General features: G+C 40.8%; 1 protein-coding gene across 10 annotated transcripts in view; it reads left to right on the top strand.

Annotated features, from left to right (window-relative positions):
- TOX2 (TOX high mobility group box family member 2) overlaps positions 1–17,586 on the top strand; it is a 258,281-nt gene that overhangs the window by 187,764 nt on the left and 52,931 nt on the right. The window lies entirely within an intron of this gene.

The raw sequence follows: 17,586 nt of genomic DNA, 5'->3' as shown, positions 1-17,586 counted from the left end.
AAAAATAAAGAGCTGTCTATAACTGTGCAGAAATAAGTGCCTGAGGCGATGCCATGAAATCAATGAGAGTGAAGGACTTTCAGTTTAATTTTTATTTTACTATTTAATATATTTCTAGCCTGCCCTTCATAATTACTGATATCAAGGTGGGATACAAGAAAACAGTCTCAACGGAACTGTCTCGTTTCCCTAGATTACTCCTTATGGCAATGTTAATGAGACAGCACCAGTTGTCTAGTAATGCTTTATTGAAACAAGCATGGTAAAACAAAATGTGAAGACTTACAGTGAGGGAAAAGGAGCCATTTCCACCTACAGAGCAATGCCATGGCAATGTTGAAAATTGAGAATTTCAGTCAAGCAGATGCATGCATGCTTGAATACCAGATACAAGGCATAACCAGAGGCAATACATGCACACTTGGCAAGAAGGTGCTTGCATTTGTTTGAGTTTGTTCAGTCAAGTAATTGAGCAAACATATTTAAAAAGAGAGGGATGCTACCAGATGCATAATCCCTTCATTGCCATCACTGTCATCCAGGCATTTATTAGTGGAGCTCTTTAATTTTTCAAGAAGGCAGGCAAACAGTTGTGGTTTTCTCACTATTTTGCACATGAAATATGGAAACACATAAGAAGATATTACAACTGAGACCTGTAATGAAGTGTTGCAGTGTGAAGCATTCCTGTTCAGGTTGACAGACAGACAGATGGGCCCTTTTGCAGGTTGCTCAATTCCATTCCTTATGCAGTTTTCTATTCCCCTTACTGTACTCCCACCCTCAGACAGCTAGTCAGTATGTCTGAACACTGAACATCCTCAGTCCTCATTCGGCTTTAGTGGGATGGACTTCCTTCCCCTTAAGGCTACCTTCCCCCCCAAAAAAAATATTATTTTGCACTTGTGCAAATCTGGTTATATGCACTCATGTCTGTTGACACCATTTTGGATCCAAGAATGCTAGCATGAGCAGTACTTATTTAAAAAACCAAAATAAATGTTCAGTCAGCATGTGATAAAAGGATTCCTACTTCAGCAATGTATGAATCTCTTTGTTGTCATTATTGAGAATATGGCCTCTCAGATCAAATATTTCTGTTTGATGTATGCAGTATTATAATGTAAAGAAACAGACTCGTTTAGGTACTATATAGAGGTATAATAGGTACAATATGTCGTGTTAGATCGGCTGATTACAATTTTAAAAGAAACTGTGATCTGGAAATTACTGTGGAATCATGCATCATTTTGCCTTACTGGAGAGCAAGAGAGATGGATGCCAGGTTTAATTTACCTGTGATTTTATGGACATGACTGTTTTGATGTGGTACAATGGTACCTTGGGTTACAAACTTAATTCGTTCCGGAGGTCTGTTCTTAACCTGAAACCGTTCTTAACCTGAGGCACACTTTCGCTAATGGGTCCCCCCGCTGCTGCCATGCCAATTTCCATTCTCTTCCTGGGGCAAAGTTCTCAACCCAAGGTACTACTTCCAGATTAGCAGAGTTTGTAACCCAAAGTGTTTGTAACCCAAAGTGTTTGTAATCCGAGGTACCACTGTATACTCATTCAGAGAATTAACACTGTGGGTTAGTTACCTGATGCCTAATTGAAATATAAAATATATTTGAATAAGACTGACAGCCAACTGTCAATATAGCAACAGAATCTCCACCCCTTGTTAGTACTCTAGAAACAGATAGTATATTAAGCTTGCTTGAGTTGTATTAAAAATGGGTGTGACCACATTCTTCAGATTTTTACTGAAAGTAGTCAGTATTGGTTCAACTCAAATGGTAGTCAAGTAGTTCTTTGTTTTGTAAAGACAGTGGAAAAGTACATAGAGTTCTCCTGGGATTAGTTCTACAGTCCTAAACATTTCAGCTGCCATGTGAGCCTGTGATACCACTGAGATGTCCATGTAAGCAATATCAATACGACCTGTGACATTGACTTGGTGACTTGCTGGCATAACAGCTGAGACACCCATCCTAAGCAATTTTATACTGGCAAGAAGGCCTCTGAATCAGGTTTGCAAATTTGCACAAATAAGTTTTAAACAGTGTTTTATTTCTGTTAGCCATATGCAGAAGAGAAAGAGAGTAGGAAATTTGTAAAGAGTTGGCTTCATTTATCATCATCAGAAGCACTGTTAATGGCTGACATGATTTTGCCTCACAGTTTAATCTCATGTTGCTGCACATGGCCTGAGGCCCACGTTTTTATGCTGAAATGTGCCCAAATTAAACCCCTGTACTTCTAGAAGTGAAAAATGGCAATCCAATCTACACCGTGGTTAAACCAAATTGGATTTCGGCCACGTTGGACATTATGGAATTGGAGTTTTAAAAATTGTCTGAAATATGGATCAGAGCTGTATGGATCAGTGCTATAAAGCAGGAATATTTGTTGGACTCTGGTGTCAAAGGATATAAAACATATAGTTGGAAAAAACAAAGCAGATATTTGTGCCATGAGGCAAAATGCAATCATTTAATTTTTTAATGTTCGTTTTTTTATTGTGGCATTAAAAAGTTGTTTCAGTATCATTTTGTTCATGCAGCACATAGTTAAACTATGGAATTCTCCATTGGTGAAGGTCATCAACTTGGGTGGCTTTAAAAGAGAATGAGACAGATTAATAGAGGTAAAGGGCTATCAATGGCAACTAACTACTATGGCTATATTCTACCTCCACTGGTGGAGGCAATATGCCTTTGAATGCCATTTGCTGGAAATCACAAGTAGAGAGAGTGCTAATCCTCTCATGTCCTGCTTTTGGACTTTCCATAGACATCTGGTTGGCCACTGTGAGAAAAGGATGTTGGACTACACGGGCCATTCGCCTGATACAGCAGGCTCTTCATTTTCCAGCAGTTCTATTTTCTGCTGCATTTTTATTTATTAATTTTGGTTCCGCTGGGTCCTCAGAAGAGAAGTGAATAATTACATCTTAAAGCAGAAGAGCTACTACTTGCTTTTGAACTAATTATCTGCAGATTGAGCCAGCTTCAACGGGCAACTGCAGTTATATCTAGCAACTACAGTTTTCAAGTTAAATTGAATTTTGTGAATCCGTTTTTCCAAGATATTCAGAGTTTCTTAAGCTAAAGCCAGTTGGAAATGTTATCTTCAGTGTAACAGGCACTCTGCAGGAAAATTTGCCCAGGCATAGTTTACCAAATAAGGCAGCTTTGGTCAATCCAGTACTGTCCAGATGTTTTGGACTACAACTCCCAACAGCTCCAGCTAATGCAATCATGTTGGCAGGGTCTGATGGGAATTGTAGTCCAAAATAACTGAAGGACACCAGGCTGGTGAAAGCTGAAATAAGGGAAAGTTTGGATCTGTGGTGACTGTTTTCTATGGCACTTTGGAATTGTGGGTTCCAAAATCAGGCGCCTCCATCTATGTTTTTTGACATTCCCATTGAGAAATTTGTAACCAGCAGTGCTTAGAACAAGAATGGGGAATTTTTGGCTATCGGTGATACCAGTTTATGTAGTTTCCATAATTACACTCTTCTCCTTTTAAAAATAAGGTTTTGTTTCATAAAACAGCAAAAAAACAAAAAAAGATCCAGTTCAGCTTCATGCTCTATTATGCCTCCTCCAGTATGTACCTACCAAATACCAATAAGGTCAACTACAGAGGCCCTTTTCCATGTGCTCCTTCAATCTAAAGTTAGGAGAATGAATGCAAGAAAGAGAGAGGGCCTTTATATTGGTGTCCGCCCCCGCTGTGTGCAATGCTGTCCCTAGGGAAGCTCACCTGCTGCCCACATTGCTGTCTTTTCAGCACCAAATTAAGAGTTTTCCTTTATCCTCAAGCCTTTTAAGATCTGCTTTTAAGCCACTGTGGTACAGCTGGTGGTTTTAATGTAGGTACTTGATGGCTGTTTTAGTTCTGTGCTGTTAATGGTATTTTATTGTGCTGTTTCTGTATTTGAAGTTTTATACTAGTTGTCTTTTAAATTTATTGTGGGTTTATGTCCTTATGCTTTTATTCTCATTTTATTTGTATGGCTCCAAGAGAATTTATTTTATGAGGCGTCTCATAAATATTATGGGCCTGGGGGCCACACCTCACTCTCACGTGCCGCCATCCTCTCTTCACATACTCTGGTTCCTTCCTTCAGTTCCTGGCTTGCTTTAACCATAATTTGACCAGACTTCTGAAATGGGTAGACTATGGTTTGCCCAAACCCTAGAAGGTAGCATATGTGATACTTTTCTGTGAGGTCCCTTTGGAGCCTGTTTTTGAAGGAAAAGGAGGGGGGAAATAGCAGTTCATCATCAATTAGCGCCTTCTGCAATGTGGGAGAAGATAGGCAGGTTTGATCCTGGTTACTTTGAAAAACTGTAGTGCAGTAGTTGCCTTGCATGGAAAGCTTATTCCATTTGAAATGGTGCCAGGCCACATGCTCCGAGCAAAAGAGTACAAGAGTAATATCTGCTCTATATTAATTATGACTTCTGAAGCTTTGCCTAATTACATTCCCTCTCTTAAGATGACACAAATATTTATGAGTGGGACATTTTATTCTCGTTGTAATCAGTGACATAAATAGGTAACACCTTTATAAAGAGTTAATAAAAATATGTAAACACCGGATAGAGTGCAAAATATTGAGCAGTGTGCAGTAAAACATTCCAATGTTTATTGTATTAATTGAATATTCATGAGATGCCAATTTAAATTACAGTTCACAACTGTTGCTGTGTCTAATGAATAATTTAAACAAGTGTGGCCAAAGAGATTTCAACGCTGCATTAGCAAACTGCAACGGATTAGCAACAGAGAATTTATAATTAGCTTTGTATATCCTATAATAAATTCATTGGAAAGATGGTTTTAATTATCCCACATGTTAATTTGGAAGAGAGTGCATTAATTTTCAACTAAAAAGTAACCCTTTCCTCCCAGGTGATGATTCCCCACCTTTAATTTTGTAATTGCATGGCATTTTCTAGGTTTTCACTTTCCAAGTCTGATTATATTATTATTATTATTATTATTATTATTATTATTATTATTATTATTATTTTATTACTATTACTACTACTACTACTACTACTACTACTACTACTACTGTGACTTGAATCCATGGGTTTGGGTCCTATCCCCTGGAGCAGGAGAAAACAAGCTTGCTGCTTCTTCCATGTGGCAACCCTAGTTTAGATATTTGAAGATGGCTATCACATCTCCTCTCACTCTCCTCTTATTCAGGCTAAACATACTCAGCTGCCTCAACCAATCCTCATAAGTCCTGGTTTCCAGACCTTTAATCATTTGCAGTTGCGGTGACTGACCAGGAATGAGACCTTGGGGTCATAGAGAATGGCTTGATGAAAATAATGACCCAGTGTGCGACAGCTATGAAAAAGGCAAATTCCATGCAAAAGGGATCATTAAGAAAGGAACTAAAAGCAAAATCTGTTATATGGTGCAGCCACATTTGGAATGCTGTGTACAGTTCTCTGGTCAAACCTCAGCAAGTATATTGTAAAGCTGGGAAAGGTTATGAAAGGGGGCAGTCAAAATGATCAAGGGGGTGGAGCAACTACCCTATGAGGTAAGGCTGCAGCACTTGAGACTTCATGTTCTGAAAAAATGTGAGTGAAAGGACCTGGTGGAAGTGTATAAAATAATAAATGGCTTGGAAAAAGCAGCTAGAGAAAAGTTTCTTTTCTCCCTCTGTAATCGTACTACAAGCTGTCAGGCTGAATGTTAGAGGATTCAGGACAGAGCAAAGACAGTTCTTCTTCACACAGCACATAGTTAAACTATGGAAATAGCTCTCATGAGAGACAGGGATGGGCACCATCTTGGATGGCTTTGAAAGAAGATTAGACAGATCCATGGTGGCTAAACACTTGGATTGCTATGCCCTGCCTCCACACTTGGAGGCGGCATTTTTTATTTTTAAATTAAATTTACATACCGCCCTATACCTGCAGGTCTCAGGGTGATTCACAGGACTTGTATTCTGTTCAATACTCTTTTGCACTTGGGTCCTGCCTGTGGTTTTCCTGCAGGCTTCTGCTTGGCCACAGGTTGCTGGACTAGATGGACCACTGGCCTGATCCAGCAGGCGGCTGTTCTGTTCTTATCAGGGTCAGATTTGGATTCAATTGGGAACATAATGCTCTGTGGAATATGCAATGGTCTCTTTCCTTGTGAGTAGTTTTAGGGCTCAGGGTGGAGGAAGGATGGAAATATGGTTTGAGTGGAAGAATGCTTTGCCCAGATCCCAATATTGCTTCACAACACCCCAGGTATCCCATTGGTTCTTCATGAACGGCATATAAAAGCTTTACTCCTGGGTCTTTGCTTGAATAGTGTAGGTTGGCCTTTCTTGAATAGCTCTCCTTTTTTTGTCCTGCAAAGCTGTTTGGCTGCTATCTCTTTCTATCCCTCCCACCTTTTATTCCCTGCTTGCCTACTCTGCTTCCTCCACCTGCCTACATCTTTGCTCCCGCAGCAATTTGGATGGATTTCTCAGTTGAGACTCTGGCCTGTAATGGGCTCCCTGGATCTGCTCCAGCACTCTGGCCAATTGCAGTCCTAGTCATCTCTGGATTATCACTTCAGCTTTCCATATACTCAGCTGTCTACAGGCAAGTGTTCCAAAATGGTGTGAAAGTGGTGTGAAAGGGAGCAGCCTTTTTGAAACCTCCCTTCACTCAAAAGAACCCCTTTTGTACCCCAAATAAATAAAATGTCCCTTTCAGAACTTCAGTCTTAATTGGAATATACAGTGCAGCTCATTAGATAGTGGGAAAATTGAGGAATATTTCAGAGTGTATACATCTTCGGATGTGCATGAGAACATCTGTCCTTGGCATTCAGATTCTGAAAGAGCCTCTTGGTTTCCAGCGAATAAAGGAGCACCCCTTCCAGGTGGTATTGTTTAATTCCAGGTCGTTAGGTTAATCAGATCTTGCTGATGTTTGATTTGTTCTGTAATATAAACATTGACTTGGCACATGTCCTTAAGATCTGATTGGATAAAAATGCAAATGCTGCATTGAACATAGTGTTCCTTCTGGAATATTTTGGTGACACAGACACAGAGACAAAGAGAGGCAGCTTTTGAAAAAGCTTAATTGAAATATGCGCTGTTTTCTTTGAGATTCATCTGGTATATGAAAATAGGCAGCTGGCTGTAAAATGTAAAGTGCAGAGAGAGAAGAGATAAAAAGTTACTTTCTTTTCCCTAGTGCCCCAGAGGAATAAATTTTATTTTGCTTGGCCATGTTCTTAGTGAATCCTAATCAGCTAGAATGTCTGCTTAATACTTATTGATACGGTGTAGAGCATTAAAAGTATTTTATTTCCCCTTGTTTTGCTGAAATATTTGACTTTCAAGGGAGTGCAAATTGTAGATAGTTGTATCTTAAATGCTTAAGTGGTTTTCTTGATGGAATTGCATATTTGGCACACAAGAGACGGAGACCCAGGTGGAGCAATCTTCACCTCGATTAATCAGGGATTATTTTGTTAATTTTTCATGAGAATATCCCGAACAGTCCCAGTGCATTTCAGAGGTACAACTTTGTTGGCCCTGCCATGTTATCAGTCAGGCCAGAGAAGTAATGGAAAGTGAAGATGAAGATGTGTTCTAGGTAATCAACATTTTTTTAGGAAAACAAGACAATGTCATCAAATATCATACTGCCTAGTATTTGGTTCTTGGCAGACCAAAATTATCAGTGATCATGCAGTGAATAATTTAAATGCAAAATCATAGGTTCTGCATCTACATGATTGATGACTGGCTCCGTTTCATGTAAGACCAGCATATTCATGATGTGTTGGGAGACCTGCTGGTAACCAAGGTAGACATGGCATGAATCAATCCTTTCCTTACTTTGTTCTAAGTCAGAACGGGGGTGATGGGTTGCTAATATTCCCTTCATATCCAGTGATTTCCCCCACCCCACCCCTTTTCAAAAGGAACCACAAGGTGTGGGAAGAAGAACGAGAGAATGAATGTGCCTGTGTTGCCACATCCCCTTACCTTGAACCAGTCATACATACTGATAGCTGAAGTAGAATCCATTGGAAGTAATGTGATTCCAATGGCTGAAATCTACATCATGTTGTAGATCAATGCTGTATTACTTTCCATCCAAATGTTCCTCCACATAACCATTCTGTCCCACAACCAGACATGACTACAATGTACGTCTCACCACATGCTGCTATGAGGGTATTGAAAATTGCCAGCAGAACACAGCAATATAGGGAGCATTGATCCAACTGCCTGGAAGTAACTTTTCAGAGTCAGCAATGGAAGGGCATAAATAAGGAAGACTTGTGTCCATAGCGCAATGCACTTGGAAGACCGGACTCTAAATGACCAATGTTACTGTGTGACATGTTAATTGCAAGGGCCTGGGAACCCGTTATCGCTTTTAACATTTCTGAACAAAACTCCCTTGATATATCGCAGTATGAATGTTAAAATGTAATGGCACACAACCCACATGTGTGCATGTAATAGCATGGTGGACTGTATAAAAACAACCACAATGAGACTGGCCCAACTTTCTGCCACAGTAGCAGTAGCTGGTATATATGCATGTAGCAGTGTTAAGATGCAAACCCTGTTTTAAGCTGGGACTAGTTCAGAAGGATCTTGGTTTTAACCTGAAATGGAGCCACACTTTTGTAGCAGTAATAATAATAATATTATTATAATTTATTATTTATACCCTGTCCATCTGGCTGGGTTTCCCCAGCCACTCGGGGTGGCTCCCAACAGAGTATTAAAAACACGATAAAACATAAAACATTAAAAACTTTCCTAAACAGCACAAGCAGCACAAGTTTACATTTATTCTTTTATAAAGAATCCAAATGACAGAGTAGTATCTGATCAAGACCCTTCTATGGATTTTGTCATATCAGAGAGCTTTCTCTGTCTCTTCAATAATAAAGGTTTCTACATATATGGTGGTTTTTACACAATTCTGGCGTGTCATTTTAAACCTAAAATAAGAAGGCAGAATGGAGACCATGAAATGTAATTTGAACACCACATGGCCCCCCAGATGCTCCCATCTTCAATTCAGATGAGTGGGAGAACTTGCATTGTCTCATCCCAGGCACATAATAGCCACATCTGTTTTAGCACTAAAGCAGTTAAGGATCCTAGGAAGATGCAATGCTGAAAAACACTAAGACTTGGACAAATTAATTGTCAATTGTACATTTGTCTGCTCTCTTAAAATCTCAGGGCATTACCTAGGATGTTACCTCAGTCCTGGGTGATATGCATGGATCTTAGCATACCTTTTAAAAGATATATTTGGAGGAGAGGTGTCAGAAATAAATATTACATTTATTACTGATACATTTGTAAAATTTTCATATTTTGGCTTGGTGTGGCTGCCTGGTGTGGATTTTTTTTAAAAAAAAAAATTAAATGCTGGATCAAATTCTGCAGTGAGGGGCTATGCTTTCAAAATTAATTCACCGCGCTCCTCCCTAGAGAGTGATTTTTCTAGATTGTCTTCTTGTTTTTCCTATCCTGTTCTAAAATCACTATATTTTATGCTCCCTGCAATAAACTGTAGAGGCTTGTCATTACTTGGGGGCCTTTCACTTTATAGCAACACGATATCTAAAATGTCTAGCAAAGGCCAGAAGAGGCATAAAACAAGGTGGATGGGACTCTGCAAAAAAGCTCAATAAAACACAAAAGCTCACGTGGGAAAATGTATCTGAGCTCTGGATACACATCATGAACTTTGTCACTATTGCTTTGTGGCACAGAGAAGGAAGGAACAGCAGAAAAATCTTTTTGCAGAGTGGATACAAACATTGGCAGGCCATGGGCAAACTACCTTGCCACAGACACTTCCCACCAAGATCTCTTCTGGCAGCAATAATCCATTGTGTAACTGTTTCAACATTACGATTGTGCTGTATGAGTTTTGTTGCATTTATGTTCTGCTGCATACTGTAGCAGCCAGTGTAGACCTTCCAAGTATCTCTATTTTCCAGGGACAGTCCCAGATTGACAGAAGCCGTTCCGGTTTCTGATTTGATCCCCGAATGTCCCACTTTTCCTTAGGACGTCCCTATTTTCACTGGAGAAATGTTGGAGGATATTGAGTTATCCAACCCTTGAGCCATCTGAAGGCAGCCCTGTATAGGGAAGTTTTTTAGTTTCATGTTTTATTGTGTTTTTATGTACAGTGGTACCTTGGGTTAAGTACTTAATTCGTTCCAGAGGTCCGTTCTTAACTGAAACTGTTCTTAACCTGAAGCACCACTTTAGCTAATGGGGCCTCCTGCTGCCGCTGGAGCACGATTTCTGTTCTCATCCTGAAGCAAAGTTCTTAACCCGAGGTACTATTTCTGGGTTAGCGGAGTCTGTAACCTGAAGCGTATGTAACCCGAGGTACCACTGTATGTTGGAAGCTGCCCAGAGTGGCTGAGGCAACTCAGTCAGTTGGGTGGGGTATTATCATCACCATCACCATCATGGAATAAGACATCCCTGTTTTCATTAGAGAAATGTTGAAGGGTATGCCAGTGTGGTGGAGGATTGCCACTCACCTGACCTCTGGACAGATGAGTCACTGTCGCTTACTGGGAGGGGTAAGGCAGCAGGGAAGCCAATGTAGTTTAAATGCACCAGCAGGAGCACCAGATTGGCTCCACTGGCACATCTGCACTGCACTGACCCTGTTGCCTTGCCCCTCTGCTTCCTGGTAAGCAGCAGCCATGCCCTTTTGTGAGGCCAGGTGAGCACCACTGCTCCACTGTGCCATAGGCTGCACAGAACATAAAGTAACAAAAGAGAGGTTATCCCACAAGAGGCAAAAACTGAAGCAAGGTTACTGTCACTTCATTAGTGCCCCACTTTCCCATCATCATTACACTCAAAGCTATTCACATTGAAGCATGACAAAAAAACACCAACACCAACACCACATTACTATTCATCTTGCCCATATAAGACAATCTGAAACTGTTTCATAGTAACAAGAATAAAACATCAATATAAAAGTATCACAATTACAGTACTTAATAATTCAATTAAACAAAGAACACACACCCTGGCCTTGATGGTAATAAGTGATAGGTAACAAAGCACACTCTCCTCTGGTGAGATAGGGTGACTAACTAGTAGTGGGGGGGAGGGAAATGCATGTTACAGCTGCGTGTCAAAAATTTGGTGTGTGTTGATGTTAGCGTGTGAATACAGATAATCTGAGTATATAAAGCCCCATACAGCTTGGAACCGGGATACATCAAAGATCACCTCACCCCTTATGTACATTTACAGATATCTGCAGTGAAAACAAACTCCAAGCCATTTGTTTCATTTACGGCTCTAAAACATGGATGAAGCCTGGTACGTTAACGATGCATTCCCCATTTGTTAAACACCATTTTCCGTTGTTTCCAGCAGCTTTTCTTAACACAGAGGCTGTGGAGATTCATCTTCATAATGAAGTGTTAATTGTGTTTGGATGACTCTTTCCCCAGTAATAATAGTGTGCCGTAACACTAGATCATAGCCCGTCAAAACACGGGATTCAGATTGCTGTACTAATATCCTCCAAAAAATAGTAACAGATTTGTGTCAAATATGGGGTGGCAGCAGAGAGGGAAAACAATAAAAGTAACTGGACTTATGGGGAACGTGGGCATGGGGGTGTTCTTTGACTTCCAAAATGTGCAGTGGCCTAATAATGAATGTTTTTAAGATTAGGCAATTTCCTAATTTAAAGTAGCCTTGCTTTCTTTAGAAGTGAGAATCAGGCTTAATGGTGAATGTTTTAATGTCATAAGTTAACACATGTTCTAGGAGATGGAATATCTCAAATCTCAAAATTAGGCACATTCAGAAGAGATGTTCATCATGCAAGATGAAGGGGGAAGCCATGCTGCAATAACTTCACCTTGCATTCTGCTTGGCAAGGTTCTCAGCAATGTGCAGAATGCAGGCTTTCCATCGAGAGTACCATATTACAATACAGTAATGTGAACTAGCTGCGCCTGTATATGAACCAGTGATTGAGAGCTATAGCTGTAGGAAGCCTCTACTGTGTGATAAACGCACCCCCACAGAAATAAATTACTCCCTCTCTAAATCCTTCCCTACTGTTCCCCTCGTGTTCATAACAGGATGATCGGTTGAACCAAAAAGGTGGCTGTTACTTTAAAGGATAAATTAGTTTGACTCTTAACTCAATAATTAAAACGGTTATGGCTATGAGCCTGCAGGGATAATGTACTATTATTATAGTCATTTGTTTCAATTAAATGCTTACTGATTTCACAATAGCAGCTGGGCACCTGTGTGAGATAGCTATTACTCTGAACAAGACATCTCAAATTCCACCAGAAATTTGTCGCCTCTCCAAAGCATTTTCCATACACCATGAAAGTTTATTAGTTTATTAGGAACAGTTACAAATTGGGAGGAGGAGTGGGTGGTAATTAGGGGTGTGTGTGTGTGTGTGTGTGTGTGTGTGTGTGTGTAGTCAATTTCTAGGAAAGTCTGAGGAGAATCTTAGGAGGAGTGACAGATATAGATTAGGTATCTCAGAATATCTTTTCTGATTTGTTATCATTGAGGAAGTTGTTCCTGTTAACTTCTGATTTGAGGTGGGAGTAGCTTTTGGTCCACCAAAGAAGCAGAAATATAAAATGCTTGATCAAGCTTGACAGGCCAGAATGTTTTCTTCAGAGAAATGCAGTAGTAGCTAATAATAATGGAGGGGCAGAGCATGTGCTATACTGAGGAGAGACATTAATGGCTGCCTTAGCAGAATGGCACCACTTTTTCTGTTGGTTAGTTACCTTCTTGCAAGGGAAAAGAAATAAATCATCCTGGACTACTTTGGTGATAGCACAGTGAGTCAGAATTCCTGGTAAAATGCTCAGCAGATTTTTCACATATTCACCACAGTCAGGAAGCACGATTGCAGACCTCCCATGGGAAATCCCTTAACACCGTCATGTATTTTCTAGAACATGACTTCCTGGTATACTTGACTATGCAGCTCTCCTTTCTTAACATATGGGTTTAATGGTGCTTGTGCTGCACAAGTATTCATTGCAACGTGACATCTGAGAACACTTTCCGCCCTCCATGTTTGTGAGGTAGGTGCACCAGGAAATTTGTCTGGTTTCAAAATGTCCACTTCTTTAGCTGAAGCCAAATTGAGCCTAAACATATTTAACACAAACCACTCATACTTGGTTCATTAATAACCTTTTCCATTGCTACTGTTCATTATACCTTCCTTCCCCACTATTGACTTTCCCCTAATTACCGTATTTTTCGTTCCATAGGACGCTCCGTCCCATAGGACGCACCAAGTTTTTTTGGGGGGAAATAAAGGGAAAAAATTTTCCCTTTATTCCCCCCCCCCCAAAAAAAAACCAGGTCGGGGAACAGCGGGATGGCGGCGCTGCGCCTCCCCGCTGTCCCATGGGCTTGTGGGGCTGGCCAATGTCTGCCCGAAGCGCGGGGCGCTCTGCTTCAGCGCGCCCCGCACTCTGCGCAGCAGGCTGCTATCCACAGCCTAGGGAGCCGTGCGGGAACTCCCGCAGGGCTCCCCAGGCTGCGGATGTCTGCCCGGCGTGAGGGGAGCTCTGCTTTAGGGCGCCCCGTGCACCGGGCGGCAGGCTGCTATCCGCAGTGTGGGGAGCCCTGCGGGAACTCCCGCGGGCTCCCCAGGCTTGCTGATAGCTTCCTGAAGCCTGGAGAGCAAGAGGGGTCGGTGCGCACTGACCCCTCTCGCTCTCCAGGCTTCAGCGAAAGCCTGTATTCGCCCCATAGGACGCACACAGATTTCCCCTTCATTTTTGGAGGGGAAAAAGTGTGTCCTATAGGGCGAAAAATACGGTAATTAGGGGAAAGTCAATGGTGGGGAAGGAAGGTATAATGAAGAGATATTATTTAACGTGGTTAAAATTTAACTTGTAAACGCTTTGGGCCCAAATCTGGCTGTTTTGTTTATGCTATGCTAGAAAGTACCCTGGTACTTATGGTGCCATGTTAATATTCATTGTCTTTCTTTTCTCTCACTCTCTCTAATCTGCAGTCATCTCCTCACAACATTTTTTTCCACATTGGTAGGTTTGACCAACTGGAAATGATTTAGTGCAGCTATGGCTTGTATTCAAAGCAGCACTAAGCCTCATCCTCCTTTACTGCAAGGATTTATGCTTGCACAACGGAACAATTTCCTCCTCTTCTTCTTTGGCACCTCTCCTAAATCTGTTCTGGGATTTCCCCAAACCCTCCAGAGGTGATTTGGGGAGTGGGTCGGTAACAATGTCTACCCACCATGAGGCATAAAGCACAGTGGGGCCCCGATCCCAAACTGAGTGTGTTCAGCTGGAATCTTCCCATTGCTATTAATGGTTGCTAGATGGAACACATACTCATTTCTGCAAATTTTCATAAGAAATTTTCTGCACAGGTCTCATATCCATAATTACACTCATGGACTGGTTCTGCTCTGCTGCATAAATAATATGCACTTTAAAGGGAAAAATGTATGATTACATATTTAATGGATAAATGGAGCCGTTGTGGTCTACTGGCTCCATAATAAGAATTTTTAAAAATATCTTAATATAGTATTTGCCCAAGAGACTAATGTAGCTGCAGATGGGAATGATATTTTAGATTTGTTTAAAACCCAACAATCTACATTATATCTTTCTACAATTATAAAATACATATTTTATGAACTTTCCTTAATTTAAATGTAAAATAATGAAAATACATTATTTTCCTTAGCAGCTGGCCCATCATCTTCAGCATTAAGAGCTTTTATTAAACAGTAAAAACCCAAAGTAACTCTTGAGCAATTTGCCATTTTCTCTAGACATTAGGATAGAGTCGTTGCTAATAAGTTGATATAATAATATACTCTGGACTCATGTATGTACACACTTGAGTTCTCTCCAGATGATTATCAGCTGACAGCTTATCTCAGTTGAAATGCATTGTGTGATGTGAGTTGGTAAGAAAAGTTCTCTCTGTGGTGGGTTTCCCATCCTCTCATTGAAATAATCCCCAAGTGATGAGCAGATATGTGTGAACCAGCCCTGTGAAACAAGTGTGAATGTCATTTCAATCTGGAGGAGGCTGAAATGCTGCGTCAGCTCCTTTGGAGCCAGGTAGAAATGGAATATAAATGCAACAATTTTAAAAAATGTAAACTGAATCCTCATGTTTATTAAACAGAACAGACGAGAACCGCTCTTGTAAAAATCACGCCTGTTCCCCATTCTCCTTAAGCTCCCCCCTTCAGTGCCTTTTAAATATCTAAGCCCAACATGCTGTCTAGTGTTGTAGAAAAGCTCTTGATTCCCGACCTGTAGCAGTAAATCTGCTTCTGCATTTGGATTTATTTCTGTTGAAGCCTACTGAGCCCTCTCAGCTCTTCCCTACATCTCTTACTTTACGAGCTGCTAATGGAGTTGGCAGGAGTCCCCTGCTAATGAGAGATTGCACCTCAGTGGGCTTATCGGAAACGAAAATTGTTAATAAATAAAGCCCTGGGTCTTTAAACTCATGTTAACATTAATCAGATTAATATAAAAAGCACAAAAAAGTCTGGAAAATGTTTAAGACAGTGTTTGATTTCCCTCCTGCTGTTTTCTACTGTGTGAGAATCTGATTGTACCTAAGTATCTGGCTTAATTCCATCTCTGAAATGAGTAGAGAAACTGTGCTGTCCCAATGCCATTGCCTCTCTGTTAGCATACCAAACTAATGAATTCTTTGATATTACTTTTATAGGTAGAATGGGAATGACAGATCTCTGTGGTTCTGGGGGTTTGTCTCCAGCAAAGAAAGCCCAAATTAGGACAACTGTTTTTTTCTGGGATTTTTGGGGACCATACTTCATTCCTGGGGTATCCCAAAATCTGATGCCACTCTTCTTCTCTGCCTGTCTTAGGTCTATTGTAGGGTTTCCCATTCATCCTTGGGAAGAAGATGTCTGTTGCTCATTTCCATCTGTTAATTCCTTTAAAAATGCCCAATGAATAAAAGGAGGAGGCCAAGCAGCCGAAAACAGCTGAATTGACATTTTTACTAACATTATTATAGAGTAGGGGCCAGACTAAATAGTGATCCCCATTGTTGGTGTTTAAGAAGACATCTGGGTAGGCAGCTATCTTGCTCCTTCCACTGGCTCCTTCAAAATCTGTCGCAGCTCAGAATATGATCGTCATTTGTTATTCAGGAGGCACAGAAGCTCCACAACACATTTTCAATTCTGTGTAATTAAAATAATTGTCACTTGAGCCAGACCAAAACTCCTAGTTGCCTAGCATTCTGTCCCTGAGAGGGGTTGGCCAGAAAGACCCAAGGAAAAGAGAAATGTGGTGATAATATTCCCCATTTTATTGTATTCGTCGGCCATCAGAGGTGAATTGACTTTGTATATAGAGGTTCCATTTTAGCCATTGTTAGAATTGTCCTGTACCTGATTCTTCTTACCCACTCACACACATTTGTGTGGAATTAGAAGTATGATGTCTTAAGCAGCATAGCTTGTATCCAACACAGCCATTGGCTGAGCAGAATGACTTCTGATCACATAATAGAACTTCTCTTCTCCCTCACCACCCCACCCCCTGCAATCTGAGGACACACAAAAAGAAAGGGATAGTTGCTGGAGAGACAGGATGGATTGAAGGTTGGGTTTTTTTTTCTTAGAATGAGAATTGAATGAAATAGGGAGGATCTGGAGAAAATCGTAGGCTGCTTATGTGGTGGAAAGCAGATATAATGATGGATTGAGGGGAAGATGGCAACTACAAGGAGCCAACTCCATGGGGTCAAGGAGTCTGCGCCCCCCCCCCCGCCAATTCAATATTTGAGGGGTTTGGGCACCCCCAAAGTTGATGTGCATTGCCATTCAAATAGTGTGCGTGCACCATGTCATGTGATGGATTATGCAGGGAAGGGCTTATCTGCCCCCCCCCCCATATTTTATTCAAGTTGGCACCCCTGGGAAACTAGGAGGTGACTAGAGGGCTGTAATTGGGGCAAGAGAGTTTGCTGTGAAAAGCAAAGGTGGGAACTTTATAGTCAATCTGGTACATAGTCTATAACAGCAGACAGTACCAGGTGTTTCAAATGGATTACAAGAAAAGCCAGAATGAGCAGATATTGAGTACTTTGGAAATAGAACAGTCTCATTCCCAAGCAAGCCAGCTAGAGACAACCCTACGGTGGTATGGTGTATAACTTCCAACTTATTTTTTTTCTCCTATCTGATACAAACTAAACACGGTTACCAGTGAGAGTATTAAAAAACAACAACCACCCGGTTCACTTCATACAGCTTAGCCTCAGGCTATTTAAGTGCTAGTGCCCTTTGTGGTCTTTGGCTGCAGGTTTCCATTTTACAAAAATGGTCCCATTTTTAAGTATTAAATGTTGCAGGTTGTATTTGCATAGGTTCCATAGGCAGACAGTATTCTCTGGATGGGTCAGAAATTCCAAATTTGAGTAGGGATGTTGTTGTTTATAATTCTTCAATGCAATTTTCAAGGGTTGTTCATTTTATGGAATAAAACCAT

Source organism: Podarcis tiliguerta, assembly GCF_965153285.1.
Source record: "Podarcis tiliguerta genome assembly, chromosome: 6".
Lineage (NCBI taxonomy): Eukaryota > Metazoa > Chordata > Lepidosauria > Squamata > Lacertidae > Podarcis > Podarcis tiliguerta.
This window is presented reverse-complemented; position numbering and strand designations above follow the sequence as displayed.